At 45.4% G+C, this 18,364-nt stretch overlaps 1 protein-coding gene across 4 annotated transcripts in view; it reads left to right on the forward strand.

Moving 5' to 3' along the window:
• Positions 1 to 18,364, forward strand: part of ACSL6 (acyl-CoA synthetase long chain family member 6) — a 774,575-nt gene that overhangs the window by 118,164 nt on the left and 638,047 nt on the right. Inside the window, exon 1 of one of the 4 annotated variants that reach the window (XM_069652523.1) lies at positions 7,280 to 7,303. The exons of the other annotated variants lie outside the window; for them this stretch is intronic. The gene's annotated coding sequence lies outside the window, so the exon portion shown is untranslated. Of the gene's footprint in view, positions 1 to 7,279; positions 7,304 to 18,364 lie in introns of those variants that run through there. 4 annotated transcript variants of the gene reach the window in all.

Raw genomic sequence — 18,364 nt, forward strand, 5'->3', positions numbered from 1 at the left:
TGGCCAATAGAGAGATTGGGTTTTCTGTTTCACCAATCACAGCAGCATTGTCAACTAGGCAAGAGGCTGCCCGAAATGGGCGGCGTTGAGTAGGTCTCCATATTAATGATATTCAGAGCAATGTAATGTAAAGGACGCGTGCCAGGACCAGATAGCGCGCATCAAAGCAATCAACCGCTGTCGAATGCCAAGGAATCTCTATTTAGAACTGCTCCCCTTGCACAAAACTCTTGCTAGCTATCATGTACACACGTTTTCACGTTGCACACTGAACCAGACAACATGCCTTATCTCGGTGGTAGTACTTCCGGACCTCGGTGGTAGTTCTTCCGGGCCTCCCGAAAGGTCAGTCAATATTATGCTCCAGATACTTGGATCACTTTCCGGGACCAGTGGGGAAGAAATGGAGCAACTGAAAGATGCCAAAACAAAAAAGAGAATACGTCTGATTGATATTTAGATTAATTAAACGAAAGTGGGCTCGAAGACGAGAATACTTCTTACGTCGGTCTTTCCCTCTATTAACACAACTATTGAGCGCCGTTTGCTATCACGATGAGGCCGCGTTAAACACCTGCACGCAGGCGAAGTGTTCAGGATGGGTATAGCCTTTCGCCGGTAGGTGGCAGCCGTCCGGTTTCAATGCGCGCACAAGTATTCAAGCCAGGAAAAGGCAGGAAGAGTTCAAAACTCGTGCGCCCTGAAGGCTGTGCATTCGGAGTCTCAATGCACGCGGTGATATAACACGGTCTAAAGCTGTGTAGATGTCTCATGCTTTCTCCACATTTTACTGTCATAGTGACTGTTCTGACAGATAAAATGCGCATCATGCCGAGTGTGCATTGCATGCTCAGCAGAAATGCACATTTCAATCACTATCCCCGCCATGTATGATACATTGGGGATCATTCTTATAATCCCCAAATTAGCAAAATGCACTTGTTTTTTTTATACAAAGCAGCCAGCATCCATTATTTGGGGAAACCCACGTTATTTGACACCTAGTTCCGGTCCTAAGTCCCACCCACACCACTGGCAACGTGTCCCCCACCCAACACCCCCTCCAGTGCGCAAAAGGGGTGGGGGGGGAGTTCCGCCAGTACATTGTGTCCATTTCCAGAATTCGGGGTAGCTTGATACAAACCCTGCATGCACAGGTGTAGCATTGCACCCCCGCTGCAGGTAGCAATTTACTGGGGGGATAGCAGGGGTAGTATTAACGCTCTGAGATGAGCCCCCACATCTCCACAGCAGCTGGCGGGAAGCTTCCTTGAAGCCACCAGTTAAGATTTACCATAAAGATGCAAAGAAATTGTTGCAATGTCTACTTTATGCATGCAACTAAGGGTCCCAATAGCAGGAGTAGTATTGCTACTTATTCCAGTGTTACCAGTAGAATTACTGGTGCTGTGAGGAGTACTACGACAATAAGCAGAACTATTATTACAGACAGCTGTGGTAGTAGAAGTACTAGGAGTTGTGCCAGTAGTAATAGTCAAAGTAGTAGAAACGATCGTGATACTACTGTTACTGGTGGCTTCACTAGTAGTACTATTACTACAAGTAGATATAACAGTAAAACAGCTTTTGTCAGTAGACATATTAGCATCATGGTGAATAGTGATACTACCATTAGTACTACTAAAATAATAGTAGTAATAGTGTTAGTTGTAATACTACTAATGCTACTGATCGTGGTACTACAACCAGTCTTCTTCTACTACTAATGCAAGAGGTAGCAGTAACAACAGTAGCAGCAGTAACACTGATAGTAGTAATAGTGCCAGTATGCCTGCTACTATTGGTATTAACACTTCTGCCACTGCTGAGGCAGCCTTGCTAGACATGTTAACTTTTGTTGGCAAGTAAAAAAACAAGCAACATTTTACTTTGCATCTTTACTGCACTAATGGATCTGCCGACTGCATGTCCTCTGCCCACCTCTGATGTCCCTTCCTGTTTCAGGGATTGGATGCAGTTCTCAAAATGGATGACACCCTAAGAGAAATGCTTACAAAAAGGTAAAAATAACATAAAAAGAAACAGTTTGTGGTTGCAAAATCAGGACAAATATTAAACATAAAAGGCACGATTCATGGACAAGTGCGCAGAGATCCCGCAAAGCACATCTGCCGAGAACAACTCTGCATGAGCCTGCACGCAGAGGTTTTTCTGCACGCTCCATGTATTCATGGAATTGTTTGTGCAAAGTAACCGTATACGCAAGTCGCATCCGGAATGCCCTGACGCCCCCACACAAAGCAAAAACAGCCAGCACAGCTACCTTTGCTTGCACCGCGTGGCGCAAATTCATGCATCCTTCAAACAGTGCATGGGCTTCTCCGTAAGCAGGCCTGCATCTTGGGAACCCTGCGCGGGGTCCCCAGTAACTGTTACGGGCACCCCAACAACATGCATCCGATTTATCATAACTCTGGTAAAACTCTGAAAAACTGCATGCAAACCCCCGTAAACCGTTCCTGCACCCCGCTACACTGTGTACGCACACCCCTAAATTAGATCGGAACCCCAGCTGCGTACATGTACCCCTAAATCCAGTACCCGATATTACCTCTGCATGTTGATTCCTATGTGCAAGTGTCTGTATGCCTGCCTTAAGGTGGCGGATAGTATAAGGGCTTTACATCGCCATTTCCCCGGCAAGAGGTTGCGTGCTTGGATCCATGAATACGTATCGTTCCACGCATTGTGCAATCGACTGCCTATGGGCCGTCCCTCGTAACGCCCGCATTTTCACTTGTTCTTCCTCATTTTCCGAGTTCAGCCCCAACCCTGCCATCTGCACAAGTCAAGCCCACGCACTGCATGGTGTCTCGCTCAAGGCACACGGCCTCTCGCAGTCATGCGCCGAGCCTGCACAAAGTCCCTGCAAAGTACAAAAAAGTATTTGGCAGTCGATTCCATGAATGGACAAACAGGATTTTGCCCACAGTTTGGTGTCGATATAGTCGCTGTTTTCCATGCAGATAATTCCATGAATCGGGCCCAAAAACAGTAAGGAACACTACGTTTTATTTTTACAAAAACTTGGTGCTGTATTTAAATGTTAGTGCTACAGAAAAGGGCAAGCCTTTTTATAATTAGGGCCTTCCTCGTGATTACTAGCATGTCTGCCCTCTAATGGGCACCCGTCCGTGCATCAGAAACGCCAGAGAGCACCAACAATACAAGCATGCCCCAGTCCTCAGCTAAGGTTAGTAAATGGTGTAGGTATGCAAATATTTCAGGGTGCAGAACAATGAAAATTGATCTTCTTCTAAAGTTGCTTTCCTCATTTTTGGGTTATGCTGAAAGAAAACTGTAGCTCTTACCTAGAACTATGTCATGTAAAAAAGTGACAAAAGGGCTCTGTAGTGGCAAGCATCTGTGATAGGATACTAGCAGAAGTAGTACTGATATGAATTGGTCGTTCAGTGTTTATTCTTTCATGACGTACTTGGTGTAGCAGGATGAGAAGGCTGGAGGAGCGTCTAGCCCACTTTCACTGATCTACACTTTCACAAATGCGTTTTAGCAGAATTCTTTTGCACTTTTTTTGCGGTAAAATGCATATGGTAAGTGGGGGTGGATATATATAGGGGGAGGTGGGGATAAAAAGGGGGATGCGGGTGTCTCCCCCTGTATTTTTCCTAAAATAAAGTTACTAATCGGTTAAACGAAATCTAGCAAAAGTATAGATCAACCAAAAATGTGCAGGAAATGGGTATCGGGTAATAAAATCGCTGCAAAAATGTCGAAGGTAAATAAATAGCGGCAAAAATGCCATGGTTTGACCCGGTAAAGGTGTATACCATTTAAGGGCAGCGGAGTTTGTGGGGGTGTCCCCAGCTCCCCTTAAATGGTATAATGGGTCCGGGTTGCGGGGGTGTCCCCTGCATCCTTTACATGATTGTGGCACAAAAAACCACTGCATTTTTGCCACGATATTTTGTATTCACTGCCATTTTTGCCGCAATTTTAAGACATGGAACCAGGAAATGTTGGTAGCACCTGCAGGAGGCAGCCCGCCACTGCCTTGGATTTGGCTCGCAGCCCCCCCGCCTTCATTATGGAATCAGCGGCCCAACATACCTTCCAGCTCTGAGCCTAAGCCAACCCTCAGACCAGGCAATGGGGCACTGCGTTGGTAGGCTTTGAGTCTCGGCTGGGAGGCCTGCAGAGGTGACTCCTTTGCAGAGGTTCACAGTGAGCCCCACTGGGCTAGTACATTATGCCATGTGGCATCGTGTGGGAATCATCTCCTCTGTGTCCTCTGGCAATAACAAGATAACAGCGCTACATCTCTCGCGAGCCACTGTGCTGACCTTCTGGAAGGCCTGAAAATGCATGTTCCATCCTTCCTTAACCTCAACCATGAGAATCAATATCATGCAACCAGAAACTACATTTCCCAAGATGCAGTGTGCTCAAACTAGTGCAGTTATCCGCAACCTTTGGGTTTTCGAGATCTGTTGGACTTCAACCCCCATCAGCCATTGCGAGCATGGTCAATTGTGAGGGATCATAGGAGCAATCGTTGAAAGCATCTGGAGATCCGAAGGTTGCAGAAGGCATGGAATTTCAATCTGCACTCATAAACCTTCTTATGTTGTGATCCTGGATAACATGCAGACAGAAACCACATCTCCCAAAAGGCACTGTGCTGTACTACCCAGAGTCCTGGAAGTGGAATTTGCATTTTTCAACTTGCTGATGCAGGACACCTTGAAACCAGAAACTACATCCCCAAGAGGCATTACGGTAGGCTTCTGGAAGCATGAGAGCTGAAATCATCCCTTCGGAAGATGTCACTTTGAAGCTAAGAAGGCACCACGAAGACAAGGGGTGCGGTGGGCATTCCTAGGGCAATCATGGGTGTTCAAAACCTCTCTAAATTCTACCCATGAAAACAATAGTGCAAGCGCTCCCAGAAGCAGGAAGGGGCAGCTTCTGGTAACTGTTCAAATGCCTCTCCAGCTGAGCAGCTCTGCTCGTGCATATGCATGAGCTTAGCAGCAGCATCTGCGGCAGTGGCTCACAGGAGGATGTCAGGGTGGGTGGGTTCAGCCCTGGGGAAGGGGGGCACTTGCTCCTTAGCCCTAATGAGTGTCATTTGGCATGCACAAGATCATACATTGTCAATCCCACAATCCACTGTGCCGAGCTACTGAAAATTATTAAAATGTAAGTCACTTTTTACCTGTCACAATGCTTTGGACATGGCTACCTTGCATTCTGACTACATCTTCCAATAATGGACTCTGCTGATCTACTGGAAGACCTGAAAAGGAAGTGTGCCCTCTTGAGTGTCCCCGCTGCACTGACGCTGAATTGCACACATCTGAAGCTACTTCCTAAACTACTGGAAAGCCTGATAGTAGGGTCTAGATCTTCCACAATGCACTGCAGCTGATAACTGGAAGACCCGCAACTCAAGTACTGATGCTGTCATGCTGGATGCCAGGTGGCTAGAAACTGCTTCGTCCAAGATGCATTGTGATGAGCAATGGTCGGCCTGGAACTTGAATGTACTTCTTCCAAGCTTACTGGTGTTATTAAAGCAATAGAACCTGAGGAGGGTGGGTATTACCAGTTTGGTAATGCCCCTGGGGCATCAGTTACACGCGAGGGCCTCAATGCGAGCCCCGGGACATTACCAGACAGGTAATGCCCCCCACCCCTCTGAGGGTGCTATAGCTATTAGTACACAGGCACATTGTACCAGGGTACTAATAGTTTAATTTTTCTCAACTCGAGAAAAACTACAAAAGAAAATGGCCACCATGGATTGGGGAAGAAGGAACTACATTGAGTACATTATCTCTTTCCATGGCGGCCATTGAAGGTGCAGGGAAGGGGAAGGGGACTCTAGGAGAGGTTGCACTTACCATCAATCCGGCAAGGGAAGATGGTGGCCTCTGTCTCTGAGGAAGCTCGGTGTGGGGTCTTTCCCAGTGTGGTAAAGACCCCATTACGAGCTTCTCTTAGGCTGGGCCTCCACAACCCCCTCGTCAGGTACTAATATGCAGCAGACCAAACATGCAAAGACTGCATATCTTGCACGGCTGAGGTACTAGAAGACCTGGGACCAGATTCTGCACTTGTAAAACGTGCAGCTGTTCTGAGGGTGGCTGCCTGCATTCAGAAACTGCCAGGATGCATTGCGCGGGCTTCGGGAAGACACAGCGCGGAAATCATCACGTCCAAAGACCGCGAGAGTATATCTAAAACAGCACCCACTGAGACCGGTGTTGGGGATGGACATTGCTGCATAAAGGGAATTAGCGATAATAAATAACACTTTGTCCCACGTTTATCGTTCCCTGTGCGTTGCCAGCAAACACACGCTTTCGACTGTAAAAAAAAATAAAAAATAGGCAGTGTCATTGCTTATTGATTATGGCACTAGCATGTGCGCATTACCCCGTGCCTGGCATGGTCTGTTCACGTCGTTCTTGGTTGAACCTTGCATGGCGACGTTCATTTGTCTTGGCCTTGCAACCATTATTTCTCACATAGGACAAAACAGTAAGTGGTTGAATTCTGATCAATCATGTGCCTCGCAGAAAACCATGCATCACTTTATCAAAGCTGCCATTAGCAGCAGAGGATTTCATATTAGTCCCTCCCATTTTAAATATTGCTTTTTTATTTGATCTATTTTGCTAGTTCGCCCTGATACCCTCTCAGGTGTTTGCGGTCTACTGATTCGAAAAAAGGGAGCCCCAAGCTCGAGCTGCCTAAGGCTTTTGCCTTGAACGAACTGCACCAAATCCGGTCCTTCTGCGGGTGTTTAGAATGTGGCCCCTAGGTGTGCAGTGAAACACACCTTTCTGTTTCCTGTACCATTGCTCCACAATTATAACAACAAAAACTGGACCAATAGATGAAAGATGACAATGTACTGTAAGTTCTTTTTACTTATTTCACAAAAAATGATTTTAATTCAGCGCCTACAATTACATAACAAAATCAATATCCATATCTAAAAAAGCTCATAACCATTGCCCCATCATTCATCCACTTTCATGCATTCATACATACAATCTCTCTACTTTGTTTAAAAAAAAAAACGGTGTCATTAACAATATCACCATATCATAGAAATCGATTAATATAATGCGCTTGCACCCTTTCTTATTTACAGGTGTGTCCCTCTGTATTTATTGCAGGAGATCTAACAGTCGACACGTGTTTCGGTTGGTTTTAAACAGGGCATCACATCTCTTGCCCTTCAGTTGTTCCAACCTTCGTCAGGACGGAGGCAAACTACCCACTGTGTATTGTCTCGCAGATGGATGGGGTGAGCAACGTAATCTCCACTACACAACTGTTCGCAGGGAGTATAGATATTCTGGGCAAAGTCCCATATACACTCAGTCTGAAAATGCGTCAGCTTTTTCTTTTTCTTTTTTATATCATATATTTCTCATTATGATTTTCCAATGGTCATCTCATGGGTTTTAGATGGGGGATCATCATCTTGTTAATGAATTTCCTTGCGCTGGTTTTAGTAGTCGCAGATTTGGTTTAATATTATTTTGAAGGGCTTCTTAATTAATCAAAACCTTGTGGATGTATTCACAGCATGCGTTTATTTATTTTGCAATTGCTTGCTGTTATTAGTTTCGTGATCCCTCACTTCAGCATTTCTGTTTGTCTGTACCGTACGCAGTCGCTGCAGAATGAGCTCCACAAGCCTGAGACAACCCTGTACCGTGTACTGTATATGTTTGCTGGCCATCACTCAGCCCGTTGTCCCCAGAGCACGTGCACAGTAGAGAGAGACAATCCCCATGTGTGGGCGAAGCTTTGTTAGATATTGTTTCTTTTACAGTTCCAGAGGAAAGGAGACAGGGGGCTGTCCCCTCCACCCAATGAGCCATCTGTCACTGGGAAGGAGCTTGTTGTCTTGAGGAACGGGCTAAGGCTGTAGAATGTTATCAGACTTAACCCATACCTTTCCTTTTATGCTTGTAAGGGAACAGGTGAAATAAGGCCAAATAACCACACCACCTATCAACTATGCCGCCCTCCAAATAACCATGCCACACTTCATAGTTTGGTCCGCCTAGGCTTTTTTGCTTCGTTTGTGTGACTGTCAACCCATTATTAGCTAATAATAATAAAAGGCCAGATGTATGTTTGTCCGATGCCATTGTGCGCAGTAGAGGCTGCCCGAATGCACAGAATGCTCTGCTAACGGGACCTGTTGCCTTAGGATATTCAGTGGTCGAATTTGCATAGCTTAGCCTGCTGTCACTGCTAAAGGGCGCTGTAGGCTTAGGTTATATAGTGGTCCTACTGTGTGAATGAAAACCTGCACTTTGGCCCTTATACACAGGCCTGTACACTAGTTACTAATAATTGTGTTGTCTGATAAAATCTTCAGAGTAAGTGCTTAATGTACAGTGCAGTGGCCATCGATTAACCACTAACACTCATGCTGTATTCTGTGGACAATGTCAATATTCAGGCTTACCGACTGTAGCAATCCCACGATATTGTTCAAGAAATGATTGCTAAATATTTTAAACTTGTATTACTAGTTTTACTGTGGCCAAACCAGGTGTACTATTTATGGCTGGAAAAGGGCTGCCCAGAACAGAATGGGGAATGGTAGGCATGACATCTCCTTCCATTAGTAGCTTCATCACACCCACTTGTCTGAGTGGGTATTCACTGACAATGTGGTCCTGATTCTGGCATTTCAAAGTCCCCCACCCACCTCCACCACATCAAAGGCGCTGTCCAGCTTTGAGTTCAGACATTATGCTACTTTCAACAGGAAAATCAAGCCTGCCTTACTTTCCAAGTACCGGGATGTAGGCAGTAGATGTAAATATACTGTGGACAATTCTCTGGCTATGCCAGTGCTCAAAGCTTGTCCTGCCCTCTTCCTGGCACAGCAAGGTTGGCCATTCTCTCTCTAGGCATTCAAAACAAATGCCTTGTGATATGTTTGCCTATTTAAGATGTGCACTCGGGAGGATAGCTCAGGGGCAACGTGCATGCCATGGAAGAAACGGAGCACCACATGTTCGATCCCCGGGTCCACGCTTAGAAACCTCTGGGTATTAAGCGCGTTATAAATAACCTATCATATCATATCATATACAGCCCAATCTTGCCCATTAAAATGCAGAAAAGAAAAAAAAACTTCCGCCTAATAATAAAGAAAACAGCTATTACTGTGGTCCTGTGGCATTGAAAGCTGAAGGGAACAATGACCAGGAATGCTGGCAATATTCATTCAAAAAGTCACAGGGACAATGTTCTTTTCCTTTTTGTTGCTTTCCACTTTTCCTTTGTTTTAAATGTCCCTTTTTGTTGTTTTCACTTTTTTAATGACGAAATATGGTGTTTCCAAAAAGCAAAATCAAGACAGCATTGGCCATCTTAGTGGTACCCAACTTTTCCACTCCTATCATTGGCAGGCAAGACAGTTGGTAGTTAATGAAAAAGTTAATTCCCCTGCTAACTTCATGGGTTTATCTGGGGGAGGAGAAAAGGAGCAGCATGCGGACTAGCCAAAGCTGCCAGGGTAAGGGCCATTGCCGCAGCAACAAATCAAAGCATTGAGTCTTCAATGATGGCTTGCATAATCTAATTACCATGGCCGGTGGTCACCTTCTACTCAAGAAAATAAAAACAGACAACAAGCAAAGCACTGGTAGAGAGGTTCAAATCCAGCTCCCATGGCTGCTTCCTTTTAGCACTTCCCTGTAATAGACCCCATATTTTATATCTTTGGGGGGAGGTGTAATCTGCCAGTATGTCAACAGTATGAGACATTTCAGTCAAACATTGTGTTTTAATTGAGGGCCATTTTATGTCATAACAGTCTAAATATTAAAGAAATGTAGAGCACTGGCAGGGAAGTTTGAACCCAGCTCACAAGGTGTCACCCATTTTAAAGTTCCCTGTCCCTTCCTCTATGCCACCAACGCTATAAAGCTCATACAAGCCTGTGTAAACCTGCACACAGTGCAGTTCATCATTATGCACCAAGGATGGCATGCATTGACTAGGGAGCAGGACAGCACAAGGTGAGATATTTTGGGTATGGCTGAACCTTGAGATTGGCCAGTGTGGGGTGCATCTGGCACCGCACTGTGGAGCGGTACAATTAATTGTATTTTAGGTGTATAGATGTTGGGGGGGGGAATAAAAAACACGTGTGTGTGGCTCGCCAAAATGCACAATATCATAACACAGTAAAGCACACATAACATGCCGGCCAGAATTACAAATTTCATAGCAAAATACTTCATCCTATATATTTTGGGTGTCAAGCTATTTGATCGTGGTGCCTTCTGGTGAGCTTGCGCTCGCACGTGACATGATGACGTGTCCGCGAAGGCGTCCGCACTTCGCAATCGGGTCTGTGCTTCGAGGACAGTTTGGAACTGCATTTTCTACTGATCTAGGAACTTTCAAGCTCAAAACGTACACTTGCACAGCACCTACACCTATACTTACTCATTACCCATTTACAATCCATACTTGGAAGAATATTAGCAAAACTGCTATTTATCTTAAAAATGTCATCAGCTATGGCCATCCCTCCCACCCCCACCACCAGGAGGAACTACACAACAAAAAATTGCAATGCTTCAAAAGACAATGAAGAGGACCAAGAAGATGAGGTAGAGGACCTGCCTACCTCTAGCACCCAGAGAGAATCATGGGTGTGGCAGTTCTTTACCTCTGTTGTGAATGTACTAAATGCTAAAGCTACCAAAGTAAAATGCATAGAGTAGTTGCAGACTACCTGGAAAGTACTCCTATGGGACCACCTCCATGCGCCGCCACACCAAATTCAACCACCGTAATGCTCTCAGAAAGGTTGGTCCTTTCTTAGCAAGTAGTAGGCTGTCTTCCTCCACCTCAGCTTCCTCAACCAATACTGTAGCCACACAGCCTACTTCTGTGAAACACAAAATCCCACTAGCTACCTTGCAAGCAATAAAATAGGCTGTTGGTCCATATCTTTCGAAGACAACAGTACTCTGTATATACTGCAACACACCACTCTGCAGGGGGAAGCAATTTCAAAGTGCTTTTGAAGCTGGAATCAACGAGCATGAGAAACACTTCCCCCTCCCTTAGAAGTAACACATGAGCAACATCTTCCCCTGTCCACCTGCCCCTCCATATTAGTGCTTGGTGCCTCTTGACTCATTTCCCTCCCTACCTTATGTTCTAACCTCTCCTGCTAAAAAGAAAATACATCAAAAAACAACAAAAGAAAGTTTCCTTTAGGAACCATCTGTCACAGTTAATAAATAGAACAAAAAAATCCTATAGGCTCCATCTACTGTACATTTCTCAGTAAAGTACATAGACTCAATAAGATAATTTTCATTAGCATTTTGTGTTATGCAAATGGGAATAATGTGGCGTTCATCCCCCTTTCCAGGCATGTTATCCGTCCAAGTGAAGCAGGGGGCGGATAATGAGGGCTTCGGACCTTTATCCCCTGTTCCAGCCCTTGCAATGGGGGATAAAGGCCATTAGCACCCCGGGTTCCCAAAGCGGGAACCCAGGGTGCTAAAAAAAAGGATTTTTCTTCCTACTTTCGAAAGGAAAATCCTTTTCCAAGATGGCCACCATGGAAAGAGAAGGAGGGGCTCCGTACAGAGCCCCTCTTCCCTGTCCATGGCAGCCTACAGAAGGCAAAGAGAGAACCCTATGACCATATTATGACAAGCCCATTTTTTTTCCCTTTCAAACCTATCCCACTTTCTAATAACTTTACGACATAGCCGGTACAGGTGTACATGGCCACTTTAACCTCATTTGTCGTCCCTCGTGGTCATGACCAATAGCCAGATTGTCCGGGTCAAGACCTTATGCCATGACCCAGACAATCTGGCCTCTGCCCATGGCCACAGGCTATACCTCAGTCACCAAAGGTATATCATTATTTTTGGTGTACCTAGATTATGATACTTGTCAAAAAAATAAAACACGGGCCCGTTTGCAAAATCATGCTTTAAGGTCCTTGCCAATGCTCCTTACACGAGTTTGCTCGAAATCCGTGTTTTATTTTTTCAAAAGTGTCATATGTACATACAATAGTCATATAACTTAGCACCCACTTGACAATATCCATTCAGACTTGACACAAACATCCATGGTTGGGTCTATAATCTTTCTCAAATCTTTTGTCCACATTGGTCAAACGGGAACAAAGTTACAAGCCATCTAAAAATGTTGAGACCTGCCCTCTAATTTAGGCCCCTCTTGACAAAATCCCACCAAACTTTACAAAAACATTTAGCTCTAGATCTAATCTTTTTGCAAACTTTTGTGTAGATTCGTCAAATGGCACCACATTTATAAGCCTTTACATTATTTTGAGACCCCCCTCTAATTTTGCCCCCTCGTGACAGAATCCCACCAAACTTTGCAATCACATTTATATCTAGATTCAGAATCGTTTTGCTAACTTTTGTGCATAGTCGTCAAATGGCACCACATTTATAAGCCTTTACAAAATTGTGGGGCCCCCCTCTAATTTTGTTCCCTCTTGACAAAACTGCTTGACACTTAATGAAATTCCATGCAATTTCTTTGAGTGGCACCAAAGTTATAAGCCATCCAAAGACTGTTTTTCACCAACCTTGTAATGCACAAATAAGCATAGATGCCCCCGAACATCTTATATGTTCGCGGACATCACAGGACTGCCCCGGACTGTTCGCGGAATTCTGGGATGAAAAACACCTGTTTTTCAGCTTCTGCCGCCGTATCCAATCCCATCCTCATCACCCCCCACCTCCCCACAGATTGTTTGATAGGTTTGACAAGTGCAATGTTGTGTTTTTTTATATGTTTTACTGCAATGCGCGCGGACAGTGGTGGATGTCCGCGAATCCAACATGGCGTGCGTTTCCAAAAATCTGACGCACCTCACGCTTTTCACCATCCACCAGGCCCGTCCGTGGACTGAAATGGGAGGCGAGTCCGCAGACCGAACGCAGATATCACAAATTTAGTTTTACCTACTTTTGGGACATTTTAAAAATAAATACTGGACGGATTTAGACCAAATTTTTAAAAGCATGCTTTCGGGACCAAGCTGCCACTCCTGCCGCAAATTTGGTGGAAATCTGTCCAGCGGTTTGGGCTTTAGGCGTGAGAAACGTTTCTTTCCATTGCGTCTATGGAAAAAAAAAAGTGGGACCCCACTATAACTTTGCCCCCCCCTTGACGAAAACTCACCAAACTTGCTGAAAAGATTCAGACGGGCCATATTCTTTCTTTGCAACTTTTGGTAAGGATTCGTTCAGGGGGGAGCAAAGTTATAAGCCAACCAAAAAGTGCTCTTACTATGAGTTGAGCAACTTAACCATAACTACAGAGCCGCTACCACAGGCCCTACCATATAGTGCGATGTTGTGTTTTTTAATCTGTTTTTACCGCGATGTCCGCGGACACCGGCCGATGTCTGTGAATCTAAGATGGCGGGCGTTTCCAAAAATCTGTGTCAATCAGCGAACACGCTGTGTGTCCGCGTACATGATTCAAGTCTATTAGCCAATCGGTGTCCTGTCCGCGGAGCGAACAGGGAAGTGTGTCAGCAGAGCGGACATATATATCACTCGTTGTTTTGCCTTACGTTTTGGTCATTTAAAAAAAACTACTGGACTGATTTACACTGCATTAACGAAAGCATGCTTTTGGGACCAAACCGCCGCTCCTGCCGCAAATTTGGTGAAAATCCGTCCAGCGGTTTGGCTGTAGGCATGAGCAAAGTTTTTTCCTATTATGTCAATGGGAAAAAAATGTATTTTGGGAACCCCCTATAACTTGCCCCCTTGGACCAAATCTCACCAAACTTTGCAAAACAATTCCGAGTGGGCCATATACTTTTTTTGAAAAGTTTGGTGAGGATTCGTCCAGGGGGAGCGAAGTTATAAGCTGCCCAAAAAGTGTTCTTCATATGGGATTAGCAATTTAACTATAACTACATGGCCGCTACCGCAGGCCATGTAATATATATATATATATATATATATATATATATATATATAAAATCACAACGTGCCTCATACACAAGTACTGTGACGAGGAACAGTAGGAGTAATGAAGATTGCTGTTAAGTAATCAGAGCATTCACCATGTACTCACACATGCACACCCAGTCACCCATACATTTACATGTGCATCCTTTCGCCATACACTCACACACACACACACACCCAGGCAGCAACCCATACATCATTAACTCACTCATTCACATATACACACTTACATGCACGCACATATTTACACAAAATAAATGTTCTTACCTTTGAATCCGTTGATCCAGGACAGGGAACAAGGCCTCCAGTGCAGCAGGAGCTATTGCTCCTGTCAAGGAGCTGGAGGCCTACATGTCACGTTGTGTGGGGGACCATTATGACTTCAAAGGAAATTGTTTCTTTTCGAAGTCACTCTGCCTTCATAAAGAAATTATTTCCATTACAGCACCAATTGCCGTAACGGAAATAATATCTTTATGAAGGCAGAAGAACTTCAAAAAGAAACTATTTCTTTTTGACATCATAGGGCTCTCCCTGCCCCGTGACATGGAGACCTCCAACCTGGAAGCCTACATGTCATAGGTTGGCGGGCGGGGGGCTATGACTTCAAAAAGAATGAGTTTTATTTTTTAAGTCCTTCTGCCGTCATAAAGAAATAATTTCAGTTACAGACCGTGTCAGAAATAATTTCTTTATGAAGTCAGAGTGACTTCAAAAAGAAACGTTTTCTTTTTGAATTTCGAGGAGACCCCCGACAAGACATATGGCAGCGAGGCCAGCCCACACCGCTGGGGATGCGGGGGCCTCCGCTAAACCATTTATGGGTGCATTATAAACAACTGATAATTCAAATAATGCCTTTGTTGTTTTGGTCTCCCTTCTACAGTAAATCCAGCTTCATTTTGGTCAGCTTATTCAAAGGAGGGACATGCAATAACATGTGTGTCCTTTACTATGTTTCCTCCTCTTTGAGTCCTGTTCTTAATACTCCCCTATCAGTCAATGATTTGCCTATTTCCAATTACATTAACTCAATTCACTTTTCCGTGAGTTGTCCCTTACAGTAAGCGCTTTCCATCCTAAACAGAAGTTGGAAGACTGTTTTAATCATGCATGGTTGTCCCTGGGTACGTCTCTTTTTGGATGTGGTAATGGTTTGCTCTATTAACAAGCTGATTCACAGTTTATGTGGAAAAACATCCTACAGTATACTGTTGTAGTTGTGAGTTAAACAATGTTTTGTGCTAGAACCTAGAGGGGGACTTTTGTAAGGCCAAACGTGAATTTACCACATTTACTCACATGTGAAACAGTGCATGTTTAAAGCATTTATTATAGTGCCTAAAAATGAGCTACATTGTATTTTGTGGGGTTCTTTCTGTTTTGGTTGGAACTGTGTCAGTGCTCACTAGCCACAACACACAACGATCAGGGGTGGCATCAGGGCCTTTCACCCCATCAGTTGCAAGTGGCCTGAGCCTCGGCGGAGGGTTCGGGGCAGCCAATTAGCTTGATTATGACACAGCAATGTGCACGTTTTATTCTGGACTTTACATGTGTGCTTTGCAGTGCGTACATTATAAGCTCCATTTGCTAGAGCGCTTCAGGGGGTCACCTCTTTCGCTACCATTAATCAGTGCAGCCAAGAGCCTGTGACTGTTCCCCCATTATATGATTACCCAATGATGACTGAAACGTTGTGTAAGTGTTGGCAATAAAAGGCTGTGTTTTTATTGCACATAACATCATTGCAAAAAAAATTTTTGTACAGAATAACAAAATCACACGATACTAAACAAATGTACACTTTTGGGCAAGAGGTCCAGGGTTGTGTCCCTGGCCCGTGCCGCCATCTTGTTCCCACGACGTCATGGTCCACGTTTGTTGCCCTGCTTACTCTTTCTTATCCCTTCTTCTTTTCTCGGGTGGGTGGGATATGGGAAAATAAAGTCTTCTGTATCCGCAGAATGACTATGGTGCTCCGCCCGGAGTACCAAAGAACTGATTCTCTCTCTCCTTAGTGCCCTCTTTAATTGTTCTGGTTTTGGCCTAGGCCATGCATATGTTTGTGAGGGCTTTTGTTGTCCCCCCAGCCGGCTGACGCAGATGGCTGTTCGCACCTTGTTGTGCTCCTTTGTCCCGCCACTTGCCCCTCTTCCTATCTTGTCTGCCTGGGGGCGCTGCACTTGCTAGTGCCTTAGGACCCTGGTGTGCTGCCCTGAGCCTGCATGTGTCACATGCTAATAAGCAAGGGTGGGGGGGGATGCGCAGTGCTTTGCGGCCTCATTTGCTTATGCTATGTGTGGCCCCCTGCATGCTGTCCTTCTGTCACCCTGCCCCTCTGATTGCACTCCTGTGCTTTTTAGCTGCGGGTTGCCCCCCTCCAAAGCACTGGCCATTTACTCTGGTTTCTCTACATGTGCCACTTGTTGAGAAGAATTACTAGCTTTTCAGTGGGCATTTAGTGTTTCAGCTCCCTGCTGGCGGGCTGTCCTGTTATAAGCGGTGGCTATTAAGCCACTGGCTGTATTTCTTTGTCTCCATTATAATGTATGCTTCCCACAGGTGACTCATGCTGCTGTTCTCCGCTCTAAGCAAGGCGGGGGCCCAACCATCATGTTGAAATAGGACCCCAGGAGCCGAGACACATCTTCAGCCGGCCCAGACAATGCTTTAGTATAGATTTCTAAGAATTCTAATCATGACAGAGAATGCGACAGGTTACCAGTCACCTGGGTGGTTTGCAATTCTGGGCAACATGAGCTCTGCTAAGAAAGTTCTCAGGGCAAACTATTTGAGATCATTAGTGGTTTTGGCAGGCTCTGTTTGAAGCAGTGCTTTAAGTGGGCCGGGGCCTGCTGGGGCCGGGCCCCGGCAGTCTCCAAAAAGTGGGGCTGAGCCGGGGCCCTGCCGGGGCCCCCCGGCCTCACCACGCCATGGCAGGACGCATTATCCCGCCGCGGCCGCAGCCGCGACGGGAGATGCGCCCGCCACTTTAACGTCAGGCAAGCTGACAGAAGTGCCAGCCAGTCACAGCGTTGCTGTGACTGGCTGGCACTTCCGTCAGTCACTGTAACTTTCTCTGATGACCCCTCATCTGAGGGGCCATTAGAGGAAGCTAGAGTCCCTTAGTTTTCCCTCGCCAGGTCACTGACCCTCAGCGAACCCGCGGGCTCCGTGATCTAATCTGCAGATTAGATCACGGAGCCCGCGGGTTCGCAGAGGGTGAAAGACACCTCGGGCTCTGTGATCTCTGCTCTAAGCAGAGATCACAGAGCCCGAGGCGCCTTTCTGCTTTGGCAAGGTTTTATAAAAGATGCCTTCAACTGTGTACGTTTAAGCCATCTTTTATAAACGTAGACATATTTCTATGTTTATAACAGACGGCTTGAATCGTACACAATTCAAGGCATCTTTTATATAGCTTTGTCGATGGACAAAGCCACCTTGGGTTTTGTCCGTCCTCAACGCTTTATAAAAGATGGCTACGTTTCAAGCCGTCTTTTATAAACATAGACATATGTTACAAATGTCTATGTTTTTAAAAGGCAGCCTGAAAAGTACACAAACCATAGTAAATGTGCGTAACTTACTATGGTTTGTGCACTTACAAGCCACCTTGTATAAACATAGAAATATGTAACATTGCTATGTATATAAAAGAAGGCTTGAAAAATCACAAACCATAGTAGTACGCAAACAAATATTTAAATGCTCAAATACATTTATATATTTGTTTGCGCACCTTACTATGATTTGTGCACTTTTAGGCCACGCCCGCAATGGAAGCCACGCCCCCAAACGAGGGCCCCCCCCTCAATTTTTTACCCCACTTAAAGCACTGGTTTGAAGTAATGTCATGTTGTATGAGTATCTTCTCTCATTCTGCCTCCAGCTTGCTGCATCCTATTACGTCCAACAGTAGCTCTGTGCAGTGAAATTAATAGAAGTAAGGCGGGTAAGCCTGGCAGGGCCCGAGCACTAGAGACATTTTTGGACCCTGTCTGGGATGAGCCCCCGCCCACTTTAACCTAGAGTGCTGAGATTCTTTTTTTTCAATTTCAAGCCCTGGCCTCTCAAAACAGGGCCACTAGTACCATTCCGCTGGTGTAAACGGCGCTTTGATGACGTGCCGTGCGAGCGTGCTGAACTGAAGTACCCTCTGGGCTTGCCCTCTCGCGTTGTTTTCCCCTCTGAAAGGATGTTTTGTTTCGCCCTCTGAGATTGGAGAGGCATGCCAGCCTGGCTGGAGCTCTCAGCCAAGCCTTGGATGCTAGCAGCGTCCTCCGAGGGGACAGGCTGCCCAAGGTGGCGTGATGCCGCGGCGTGCC

The sequence above is a fragment of the Ambystoma mexicanum genome, chromosome 3p, assembly GCF_040938575.1.
Source record: "Ambystoma mexicanum isolate Mex_15411 chromosome 3p, UKY_AmexF1_1, whole genome shotgun sequence".
Classification (NCBI taxonomy): Eukaryota; Metazoa; Chordata; class Amphibia; order Caudata; family Ambystomatidae; genus Ambystoma; species Ambystoma mexicanum.